Raw genomic sequence first — 12,188 nt, forward strand, 5'->3', positions numbered from 1 at the left:
ATCTATTTTAAATACACATGAGTAAGCTTAACATTTAAGTTTACATTTATTTTCACCCTAGAACTCATATTTCCATTATACTCCCACCCCCAGAATTTTATCTTCATATAATAGTTTGTTTGAATGTCTGTTATTGAGCACCCTAACTTGCCTCTCAGCAGCAAGAATATGTACATAAATTGAAAATTTTGTTTCCTGTGACCATAAGGTTTTGTGTCATATTTTTCTTCTAAACTGACATATCACTATTTTTGTTAGTACACAATCAAAAATCATAAATATATTTATGATTTTGAAGAATAATTATTAAATGGAAAATCTGAAACAAATATCCATGAGATGGATACAACTTTTTAATCCCACTTAATTCATGTCTGCATGGCTAGCTAGTCCCTTTTTCTAGAATGAGATGGGATTCAGCATTAATTCTGTTCCTATTTTCCATATTTATAGATGTAAATGTTGAGACACTCTGTTCACATGAAGAAATAAAAAAGGATGGAAAGAGCTTTGTGTCGACACTAAAACTCAATTCCTTTAACAATTTTGAGCCATATTCTAAACAATCATCTCTTATCCATCGCCTTGGTTATGTATGTCCTCTTTCAGTTTTGAATTAGAAGCCACAACAATTAGTCATTAGAGTCTTTCACGTTCTCAACTTCTAAACCAATGTTTTGAACTGAACATTCCCTTTGTTTGCAGCACTGGAGGTTTTCTCATCTTCCATAAAATCCTGAAGGTGGAGGAAGAACAGATGTGAAAGAGAGACAGGAAGGGAGCAGAGGCCCGACCGCCTACAGCAGCTTTTTCTCCAGCTGATCAATTTTGGGACATCATCACATCGTACCCCTGAGGTGCATATCCAGGTGACATTTGAGGGGCTTAGATTTGTTCTGATGGGCAGCAGAGGCTTTCGTAAGCCTTCTTTACAGATGAAAAGCGTGTGTGTGTGTGTGTGTGTGTGTGTATGTGTGTGTGTATGTTGAGAGGCAGGCTCAGGGCTGGCTGAGCAGAGTAACGTACTGGAAACAGGTTGCAAATTATTCTTCCCCCATGGCCTGGATAGACCCTGGCAGGGAGACCACTTGGGAAGCCAGGAAACAATCCAGGCCTAGGGAGATGAAAACATGTTCTGGGAGATGCTGCAGAGCCGAGTGGAGACACAGTCTACAGGAACGGCCAGGACTTGGGTCTGAGTTACTGCCAAGAATAAAGAGAGAAGCAAAGTGTCACTCCAAATTTAGAGGAGCAATGTCCATAAATGCCCTGGTGCCACCACTGGGCAGGAAAACGGAAAAGAGGGGCCTGTTCGGAGGGAACCCAATAAATTCTGATTTTGCATATTTTTATTACACAGATAATATGTGCTCATTATAAAACACATGCATACATACTGTATCAGTCAGCTAGTGCTGCACAAGTGCTGCTTAACAAATCACCCAAAACTTAATGGCTTAAACAATGTGGGTTTCTTTTTGAATAGCTTTACTGAAATATAATTCTCCTGCCATACAATTTACTTGTTTAAAGTGTAAAATTCAGGGACTTCCCTGGTGGTCCAGTGGTAAAGAATCTGCCTTCCAATTTAGGGAACATGGGTTCAATCCCTGGTCAGGGAACTAAGATCCCACATGCTGCGAGGCCACCGCACCACAACTAGGAGAATCCTGCATACCTCAGCAAAGACTCTGTGTGCCACAACTAAGACCCGACACAGCCTAAGGAAAATAAGTAAATAAAATAAATAAATATTTTAAAAAGTAAGGTGTACAAGTCAATGTATTTTTGGTATATTACATTATTATTTTTTAAAATTGTGGTATGAGATATACATAACACAAAATTTACCACTTTAACCATTTTAAGTGTCCAATTCAGTGGCATTAAGTACATTTGTGATGTTGTGCAACTATCATAACTATCTGTTTTCAAAACCTTTTCATCCCCCCAAGCAGAAACTCTGTGCCCATTAAGTAATAACCCTTCTTTCCCCTCTCTCCCCTCATTCTCCTCCCCAGTAGCTTCTAATCTACTTTCTGTCTGTGAATTTGCCTTTTCTGGATATTTCATATACGTGGGATCATACGATATTCGTCCTTTTGTGTCTGGCTTACTTGACTCAGCATAATGTTTTCCAGGTAAGCATGTATTTTTCTTGCTCACAGGTGTGTTGTCGGCTGGGCTAGCGCCAGGCTGTGGTTGGGTTCAGCGCTGCTTGTCATGTCTTCATGGTCTCCATTGGTCAGTCTTAAAGACCGTGGTCTTCATGGTCAGCCATTTCCTGGGGTGCCTTCTTCTCACTGAGGGTCACAGAAGCCTGAGAGACCAAACTATACCAAGCAAGCGCATTTAAGTCCTCTGCTCTGGGCACCTCCATCCAAATTCTATTGGCCAAACCAAGTCACCTGGCCAAGTTCAACATCCATGGGCCAGGGAAATATACCCAGCCCACAGGGGAAAAGCTGCAAAGCCAGGGCAAGGAGGGGAATGAAGAATTGAGAACAATAATCCAATCTCTGCACAGACTTACACATATAAATGTCTCCCTTACCCCACCCTTACCCCAATCCTGTTACCTCTCCAGAGGGAACCACTGATATCAGTATCATATTGTCCAGTGACTTACTTTTTCCATGTAACAATAAGCTGGGAACTCTTTCCCTGTCAATACATATAGATCTTCCTCGTTCTTTGTAACCGCAGTGAAACTGTCTCTGAGAACAGGAGATTAGGATGCAAACCTGCCCGGGGGAAGATCAGATGAAGACTCAGAAGGAAGGTGGCCGTCTGCCAGCCAAGGAGGGAGGCCTTAGAAGAAACCAACCCTTCCAACGCCTTGATCTCGGTCTTCCTGCCTTCAGAACTGCGAGAGAACAAATTACCATGGTTTAAGCCCCACCCCACCCCTGACCCCTCCACCCCCAGCCTGTGGTACTTTGTCCTCGCAGCCCAAGCCGCTCTAGGTCTTCTAATTCTAGAACATCGAATTCTTCCCAATCAGTAACAATTACTGTAGCGAACATTCTTGTACACCTTTAACAATGGACGTCTGAGGAGCTTGTGGGCAACCGAAAAATATGTTCTGTCCTGGATTCAGGTGGGTTTGCTGTTTCACCCCACAGGGAGCACATGAGGAATTTTCCATTTACCCGAGGGTGAAGACCAGAGGTTCTGGGCGTTTGCCTGTGCTAGGGCAGTTGCAGCTGTTAAGAGCTTTTCTTTTCACCCCTGACCTCTCCCTGCACTTCCATCCTCCCCCACGGGTCATGGTCTCCATCTGCTTGGCAGGGGTCACAGCCAGATTGTGGGTGGCATCCGACCTGACCACAGCCCACGGTCTTTGCACAGTCCCCTGCAGTCACTGGTCCAGTGGGAGGGAAGTCGGGGTGAGTGGGCTTCAGAATCATGCTCACTGTGACTCTCAGCTCCTTTCCAGTTCCCTCTGCTTACAAAAGTCAATAAATAAAAATTGAAAATATAGAGGGAGTCAAGAGGCTAAGTGAGGAGAAAGGTTACTGGGGAAGGAAGGAGGCTGGAGAGAAGGGACCGGTTTGGGGCGTGGATTCTCCCATGGTGCTTTGGGAGGAGGCAGAGGTTTCCCAGACCTGGCCCCTTCCCAGCCAGGACTCGGTAACGTGGCAGGGCTTGGCCGCGGGCCCACAGGTCTCATCTGGTTATTCTGGCTGTGACAAGCCAGAAGCCAGGGCGCAGCCAGCTGGGCAAGTCCAGGGAGGCTGAGGAGGCCGCGTGTGGGGCGGGAGGAGGAGGTTCTCCTCAGACACGCCCTGCAGGGAGCAGCCGGCACGTCTCTGTCATCTGTCCCGGGCAGCGCAAGGCCATGGCCCTTCCAGCTCCGTCTCTGACTGGGCGAGCGGCCGCCACCGCGTGAGTCAGCCTGTTGCTGGAAGCTTTTGAGAGTCACTGCTCTGAGCCGTGCTGACAGGGCACTCAGGAGGAAGAGGGCCTCGCCCCTGACTGCCAGGATGTTCCCTGAGGGGCTGTGTTCTTGCCACACTGAGGCCAGAGGCAGCCGTTACAGAAAACGCTTGTCTGGCCTTCTCTCCGTCCGCGTGACAGCTTCTGTAGCTCCCATATCCATGAGATAAAGACCGAGGTCCTCTTGCCGTCCCCCCTCCCACCAGGGTCTGACCTCTGGAGCTCACCTCTTCCCACTCCTCCCTGCCCCCCCAGCACACACCCAACCCCTGCACCCCTGGGGCACCCATTCCCTCCCACCTCCCCCAGCTAATGCCTCCAACCTGTCGTGACCTCAGAGAGGCCTCCTGACCCCAGGCTAGGTCAGCCTCCCGCTCTGTACGCTCCTGGCTCTTGCTCCTCTGATCTCAACACTCACCCCAGTTCAATGTCATGACGTTTCATTTGCCGTCTTTCCCACTGGACTGTAGGCACGGCCACAGCGAGGGTCATGCTATAGGCTGTGCAGAGCCCATGGTGGGCCCTTGAGCATTTGATGATGACAGAAAAGGCTTCTCGCATTCTACTGTATTTGCTTGGTTTTCCTTGAGGGCAGACGCTGCAGTGGGTTCATTTCTAGATCCCCAAACTTTAGCCTGATCAAAGACCTCGTTCCTAGTTCCAAAGATGGGCAGGCTCTGATTTCAATAACCAAGCAGGCCTTTCCATGAACTGGCCAGAAACACATTCAGGTCCATCTCCCATGCTCCACATACAGCGAGGTCCCCTAGCCAGAGGAGAGGAAAGGGTTACAGCACTCACCTCTCAGGGCCCTCCCACTCCACCCCCTCTGACAGGTGAGACAGGTGGTGGTAGGTGTGGTCCCAGCAGCCCTGGGGCCACAAGGAACTGGGCCTGCCCCTTCCAGGTTCAGACCTGGAACAGGGCAGTGGTTTTGCCCACAGTTCCAACAGGTGTAATGGCAATGGCAGAGGTCACGGTATATGTCCTGGCACCCCAAGCTGTGCTGGGATGCAGAGCCATGAGGCCACCTTCATCACAGAGCTCATGGGTGTCATGGTTCTGGCCTGAAGTTGGCAGGCATCCAGGGGCTGGGCTGCTTGCACAGTAATCCTTTCAAATCATGTCACTAACATCTATTCCTGCACCTGTGTTTCAAACGTAGGGTTTGTGCCTGAAATGGCAAAACCACATGGCAAAGTTGCATTATCAGGCTCATAATTTAACGCTTAGAGACTTCAACTAATTTAGGTGACAGTCTGATGGCCAAAAGGAGAAAGTCTGATTACAAAGGGGCATTTACCTGGAGGTCTGGGTCCCTTCCAGCACCTTGCACATACATGCCTAGGAGGCACTTGGTACGTGTTTGTGGAATGAATGAATGATATAATGTTTGCCCTCCTGAGTCTGTGGGTCTTATTCTATTCAGAAATCTGTCCCCAGCTATCACACACAGACACATATACTCACCACAGAGCAGGGCTTTGCTCATTGAAGGGGAGCAGGGAGTTGGCCACAGTGAGCTGATTCATCCTTATGGTCTTTTTAAGTCACTAGCGACAAAGAGGGGTGTAAGCGGGAATCTTCTACAACATTGCTTTTCTCTGCAAAAAGAGGCAATCAGCAAGTGTTGGTGGCGGGGGGAGCAGTTGTACACATAGACGGAATACAGCCCACTTGGTCCACAGGAGTGGCTGAGGCTAGTGTTTCTGCTCTCCCTTGGGGTAGGGGGTGCTGGAAGGTGACCAATTATTTCACCCAACAGATATCTACCAAGTGCTGCTGTGGGATAGCCACTGGGATCAAAGTGGTGAACAAGACAGAACTGGTTCCTCCTCATTAAAAGACACTAAGTAGGTAAACAAATATATAAACAAGGCAATTCCATATTTTGGTAAGTGCTATGAAGGAGACAATAAAAGTTAAGCTGAGACCCAAAGGCTGAGTTCTTCATTGCAGACAACAGAATCCACTCTAACTGGTTAAGTAGAAAGGGGTTTGTTGCAGTTAAGACTGTTTGTTGCAGAGTTAAGTTCACTACAAAATTCCCAGGAGGCCTAGGGAACCACACTTGGATGCTACAGAAAACAACCCAGCCAGGAAGATGCCCAGCCCCACCATGGACTGTTCCAGTGGAAGCCTTCCTGCTGCCACCGCTCTCCACCTCTGATGCCTTGGAGTAGCAGCAGTGTTCCTGTCTGCTTAAGCTGCTGCCACAGAAAAACCTTCCAGGTCATGTGAGGATGCTGCTGCCTGTCAGAGCTTGGGTTCCATGCAGAGCTCTGCTTTTGGGAGGCCTGGGGAAAAGAGTTTTGAGCTTCCCAGATGCCATGGGAAAGCACATGAGAGGGAGACTGCAGTGGGTTCTGCAGGATCTAATCTACACTGTTGCCACAACACACAAGAAAATGTTAAAACTTACAATGCAGTGGCTAAGAATCCACCTGCCAATGCAGGGGTCACGGGTTCGAGCCCTGGTCCGGGAAGATCCCACATGCCGCGGAGCAACTAAGCCCGTGCGTCACAACTACTGAGAACTGCGCTCTAGAGCCCGTGAGCCACAACTACTGAGCCCACGTGCCACAACTACTGAAGCCCGCGCGCCTAGAGCCCGTGCTCCACAACAAGAGAAGCCACCGCAATGAGAAGCCCGCGCACCACAACGAAGAGTAGTCCCCGCTCGCCGCAACTAGAGAAAGCCCGCATGCAGCAACGAAGACCCAACACAGCCATAAATAAATAATAAATAAATTTATATTAAAAAAATTACAATGTCTAACGGTGTGGCTATGGAAGATGTTTGATTTTTTTCTTTCATTTTAATGCATTTTATTTATTTTTGCTTGTTTTCCCCAAATTTTTATAATGAACCCGTAATATTCACAAAACAAAAGCAAAAGCCAATAGAGTTATTTTCAGAAGAAAAAAACCAGAGGAAGAGTTTCCCAGCCCAGCTCGGAGGGAGAGCCCTGATTCACCTGGCAGCCCAATGGCCACCTTGGGCAGGTTCTGACCATTTGGCCACCTGCAGCATTTCCACTTTCCGATAAGAACAAAATATACATGCATGTATAAATGAAATACAGACCATGTAATTTCAGTGATTCTACATACAAGTTAAAAGCTCTCGTATTTGCATTTATAATGGCTTTGCACATGGGAATTCCCTGGTGGTCCAGTGGTTAGGAGTCGGTGCTTTCACTGCCATGGGCCTGGGTTTGATCCCTGGTCAGGGAACTAAGATCCTGCAAGCTGCGGCCAAAAAGAAAGAAAGAAAAAAAGTCTTTTCAAAAAATGGCATTGCACAATATAAAAATAAATGGTAAATGGTAAAGTTCATGCTAATAATTTTTAATTTTAGCTTTTCTTCACTTAAAACATTAAATAGCAAATTTTTAAAAATACCATGAGAAGATGAGAGAAAGACTACAGAAGAAAGGAAAAAACTTTCTATTTTAATACCATTAATGGCACTTTTTCCTTTTGTTTGAAACAAGGGGCCTCACATTTTCATTTTGAATTGGGCCACGTAAATTATGTAGCTGGCCCTGCTGTCACCAGCAGTGGATGTCATCATTTTGTAAAGTCTGTGCAGTAACAAAGATATGGAGCTACCAGAAGTCTCCTACATGGATGGTGGGCACGTAAAATGGTACAGGATCTTAGAAAACAGTTTGGCAGTTTCTTGTAAAGTTATCTATACACCTACCGTAGACCCAGCAATCTTGCTCCTAGGTATTTATCTAAGTAAAATGAAGACTTATGTTCATACGAAAACCTCTATATGAGCATTTACAGTGGCTTTATGCATAAATGCCCCAAACTAGAAACAACCAAATGTCCTTCAACTGGGAAAGGGATAAACAAAACGTGGTACATGCATGCAATGAAACATGACTCAGCCATAAAAAGTAGCTAAGCAGGGACGCAAACCACAACATGAATGTATCCCAAGTGCATTATGCTAAGACAAAGAAGCCAGATTCAAAAGGCTCACACTATATGATTTCATTTATAGGACATTTTGGAATAGGCAAAACTTTTTTTTTTTTTAAATATTGAGGGTTTTGTTGTTCTTTTTTTTTTAAACTTCTCTATTTTATTTATTTTATTTATTTTTAATTTTTGGCCACACCACATGAGATCTTTAGTTCCCCAACCAGGGATTGAACCCATGCCCCCTACAGTGGAAGGGCAGAGTCTTAACCACTGGACCACCAGGGAAGTCCCTAGGTAAAACTTTTGGGAGAGATAACTGATCAGTAGTTGCCAGGGGCTGGGGGTGGGGTAAGCAGTTGACTACAGAAGGGAATGGGGATTTTTTTGTGTGGTGATAGAAGTATTCTAGATCTTAATCATGCTGGTGGTTATGTTACCGAACCATACTTGGGTCCACTCACCCGCACCCAGTAAAGCCAATCCAGTGACACCGGGTTGTGGTGAAGGAAAGGGCAGCGTTTATTGCAGGGCGCCAAGAAAGGAGTCCAGGCAGCTAGTGCTTGCTTATAAGACCTGATCTCCCCAATGGCTTTCAGGGAAAGGTTTTTAAAGATAGGATGAGGGAGAGGGGTTGCAGGGTGTGTGGTCAGCTCGTGGACATTTTTCTGATTGGCTGGTGGTGAGGTAATCAGGAGTCAACATCATCAACCTTCTGGTTCCAACTGGTCTGGGGTCTATGTGCTTGTGGGCAGCATACAGTTAACCCTTCCACCTGATGGGGGTTTCAGTATCTGCTAAATGGCTCAAAGGACATGGCTCAGAATATTATCTATAGTCCTTGAGGAGGAGTTAGATGTCCTTGACTTTAGCCATTAAACCATGGCTAAACTATTATTTTGTCTTGCTTGACTGTTTTCCTTTGCTTTTGCCTTTTATCACTTCTCTGATTAAATTTATTCTTTGGAACTCGGGGAGGGCCCGGGAAGCTAAAGTTTTTCTACACACAAGAGGCAGGTTGAGGACGTGGGGAAGTCTGTCCCAGGAAGACCCTGTAGGGTCCTGCTCGGTTACAGTTATACAACTGTACACATTCCTCAAAACTCATAAAGCTGTACAGTAACAAGGGTAAATTTTACTGCATCTAAGTTATACCTTAATTTTTTAAAAAGCGTCTGCAAATTTATTAGCCAAAAAAAGGGGGAAAAAAAAAAAGGGAGCTCTTGTGGTTTTTATGCATGTCAGAAACCTCGAGCAATGGACCGGGAACTCCAAAGTAGGAAACTTGAGGGAGCAAAGGGACTTTGCAGCTGTGGCTTCCCGGGAGTTAAGCTGTGGCTTTGCTGGGTACCGAAGATGGACTTGCCAGGAGGCGGCTCCCATGAAAAGCAGTTGTAGAAGGACCTGGGGGTGGGTTGGGTTTAGGGTACCTGGCTGGACACCCTGTCCCGTTTCTGCTCCCACCCTAGGCCCTGGCCTGCCAGCAGCAGCTGCTTGAGCTCTGGCCTGCCTGCGCTGGGCTGATTATATGCAGAATGGATTGACTGGTGTTGACAGGCAGCTATTTACCCGTCTAATTAATTACGCCAACTAATTCTCAACTTAATTGCACTTCTTGGGTCGCTGGGTAATGAAAGTGTACAATTTTCCTGCTGCTGCAGGCCTTGATGGGGATGTGGCAGGGAGAGGCTGGCAGGTGCTCCTTGAGGTCAAACAGGCACCCTGTTCCTCCAGGTTCCTGGGCCCACAGCCCAAGCTCTCGGCCCCCAGCTGCCCCACAGACAAGCTCTGGAATCCTATTTGAGTACCTTCTGCCCGTGTAAGCGGGCCTCTGCCCCAGGAGCTCTGAGCCGTTTATTCACCTAACAAACATTGATTGAATGCCTACCATGTGCAGCCCCAAAGTGGGAGAGGCGCTGGGGAAGCTAAGTCGTGCCTAACTTGTCCCCTATCCCCCGCCTCAAATTGCTCACAGTCTAAAGGAGGAGATTTTCACTTACACCAGCAATTACAGAATTTGGGTGCAGAGAGGAGCCAGGTCTTTGGAGACAAACCCAACCCAGGCTCTGCGGTTTTGGGCCCTTGAGGAATTTACTTAACCTCCCTGTGCCTCGGTTTTACAAAGACATTGCAGGGCTGTGACAGGACGCAGTGTATCATAGAACATCGACAATGTTCTGGAAGATATATTGGTGCTGTATTAGGCTGAAGAGCAGAGCAGAAACTGGGCAAGTTTGGACCACTCATCACGCAGGCCTTCTCCCTTAGATCTCACACCCTTTGAGGCTCATCCCGTGAAGGAGGCAGAAGGCACCGTGGTTACCAGAGGGACCGGACCACCCGTCTGCGGCTCCTGGAGCAGCCACTTCCCGGCCAGTGAACTTGGTAGTCAGGTAACCTCTGTGTTTCAGTTTCCTTCATCCATGAAACAGAAATGGTCATAATAGCACTTACTCACAGGGCTGCTGTGAGGATTGAATGAGTTTACACACGTAGAGCACGTAGAATAGCACCTGGTACTTAGGATGTGTTCCGAAAGTGTTCTGTGGTTATATGGACAGGAAAGTGAAGTTCAGGGAGGTCCTCTAAGTTACGTACCCAAGGTCACATATGATCACAGGCACAATCTGAACACAGTTGTGCCTGATTCCAAAGGCATGGAAGCTTTTTGACTTTGCACCACTCAAGGAATTAAATGCAGTGGGAGATGGGGAAGTCACCCATCACTAGTACAAGACTGACTGAGACAAGTTCTAGAAGCACCTTGTAGGCTCAGAGGAGAAGCAGTTAAGGCTGCTTAGGAATAGTCAGGAAAGGCTCCCTCCCATAGATGGGAATCGGGAGAGACCTTGAATGCAGAGAAGGATTTGAATAAATTGTGTTGGGGGAAGCAAGGACTTCCAGCTGAGGGGGCGGGCTGAGCAAAGGCAGGGGACTGGACCTCCTACATGGGCAAGGGCCAGTCATTCCACTCGTCATTCCCTGGGCCCTAAGCCAGGGTTCCTCAGTCTTAGCACTATTGACATTTGGGGCCAGATAGTTCTTTATGGTGGGGGCTGTCCTGTGCATTGCAGGGTGTAGCAGCATCCCTGGCTTATACCCACTTGATGCCAGTGGCATCATCACCCCTCCAAGCTGTGACAACCAACAATGTCCCCAGACACTGCCACATCCCCCCCTAGATGGGCAAAATCGCCCCCTGTTGAGAACCATGGCCCTAGATAAATGGAATTCTCAGGAAGCCCCACACACCACTCATTTGCTAACAGGAGACTGGCTTCTCATCCTTTACCTCATCGTCAGTGTCCCCATGAGTCAGAGAGACGACACTTCAGGTCACAGGATGGAAGAAGGGAAGTAAGTGGTCCATAATCCACAGTGCCTGGAATCAAGGGCTCTTTGATAAGGATTTCTCAACGTATGACAATGTGGCTCAACAGCTGGCCAGACTTCCTGGTCCAGAAGTGCAATCCCAGGGGAGAAATTTGTTATTTCAGCCAGCAGACCCAGCAGGAATGATGACATTTCACATGGCTGGGGCTGCAGAGGAGGGGAGGGCCAACGCTGATGACAATCACTGGCCAGCTGTGTGACTTTGAGAACAGTCACTTTCCCTTTCTGGGCTACAGTTTTCTCATCAGTACATCCAAGATTCCTTCTAGGTGAGAACTTCTCTTTGAGCCCCATAAAGAGCAGTGAGGGGATGGTTCCCAGCTCATAGGGAGGAAGTTCTATGATCAACTAGTAACGTCTGCCAGGAGTGCAGGAACGGGGGCAAAGATGGGACAGCACACATAGACTGCATTTGCTGTCTATTCTAAAGGATTTGATAGAGTCCCTGGGGTCTGCGTAAGGGCAGGGAGCTGGGGACAGGAGAAGCAGGGCTCTTCTTCCTCCAGCAGCTTGAGGGGAAAGTTCCACTCAAAGAGTCTTTAAAAAAAAAAAAAAATGATAGCTACTGTGCAAGTAGACTAGTGAAAATGGTCCCCACAGGCCACGGAGCCCTGCCTCTGTCTCAGAGGGACCTCCCATCACTTATTCATCTAACAAAGAGAATCAGGCCCAGGTGAAAGATGAACCCCAGAACATCTACCCACTTCTGTCCTTCTCCCATACACACTTTCTGGAACTGATAAGAGGATTTGGATTGTTCTGAGAGTGGAAAGGGACAGGGGAAAGGAAGGGAGAGTGAAGCTTGGCACAGTGGAAAGTGCATCGGCTTTGGAGGGACTGTGTCGGGCTCTGCCACTTACTAGCTGGGCAAGTTACTCACCTTCTCTGAAACTTGCTTACCTCATCTGTGAAATGAAGCC

General features: G+C 47.4%; 1 long non-coding RNA gene across 1 annotated transcript; it reads right to left on the reverse strand.

Annotated features, from left to right (window-relative positions):
- Positions 1-1,163: 1,163 nt before the first annotated feature.
- LOC133076743 (uncharacterized) lies at positions 1,164-2,159 on the reverse strand. Its single transcript, XR_009697613.1, has 3 exons — positions 2,118-2,159; positions 1,679-1,721; positions 1,164-1,203 (listed from the first exon to the last, which is right to left on the reverse strand). It is a non-coding gene; the product is annotated as an uncharacterized LOC133076743 (long non-coding RNA).
- Positions 2,160-12,188: the final 10,029 nt, after the last annotated feature.

This window comes from Eubalaena glacialis, chromosome 17, assembly GCF_028564815.1.
Source record: "Eubalaena glacialis isolate mEubGla1 chromosome 17, mEubGla1.1.hap2.+ XY, whole genome shotgun sequence".
In the NCBI taxonomy this organism is placed as follows: domain Eukaryota; kingdom Metazoa; phylum Chordata; class Mammalia; order Artiodactyla; family Balaenidae; genus Eubalaena; species Eubalaena glacialis.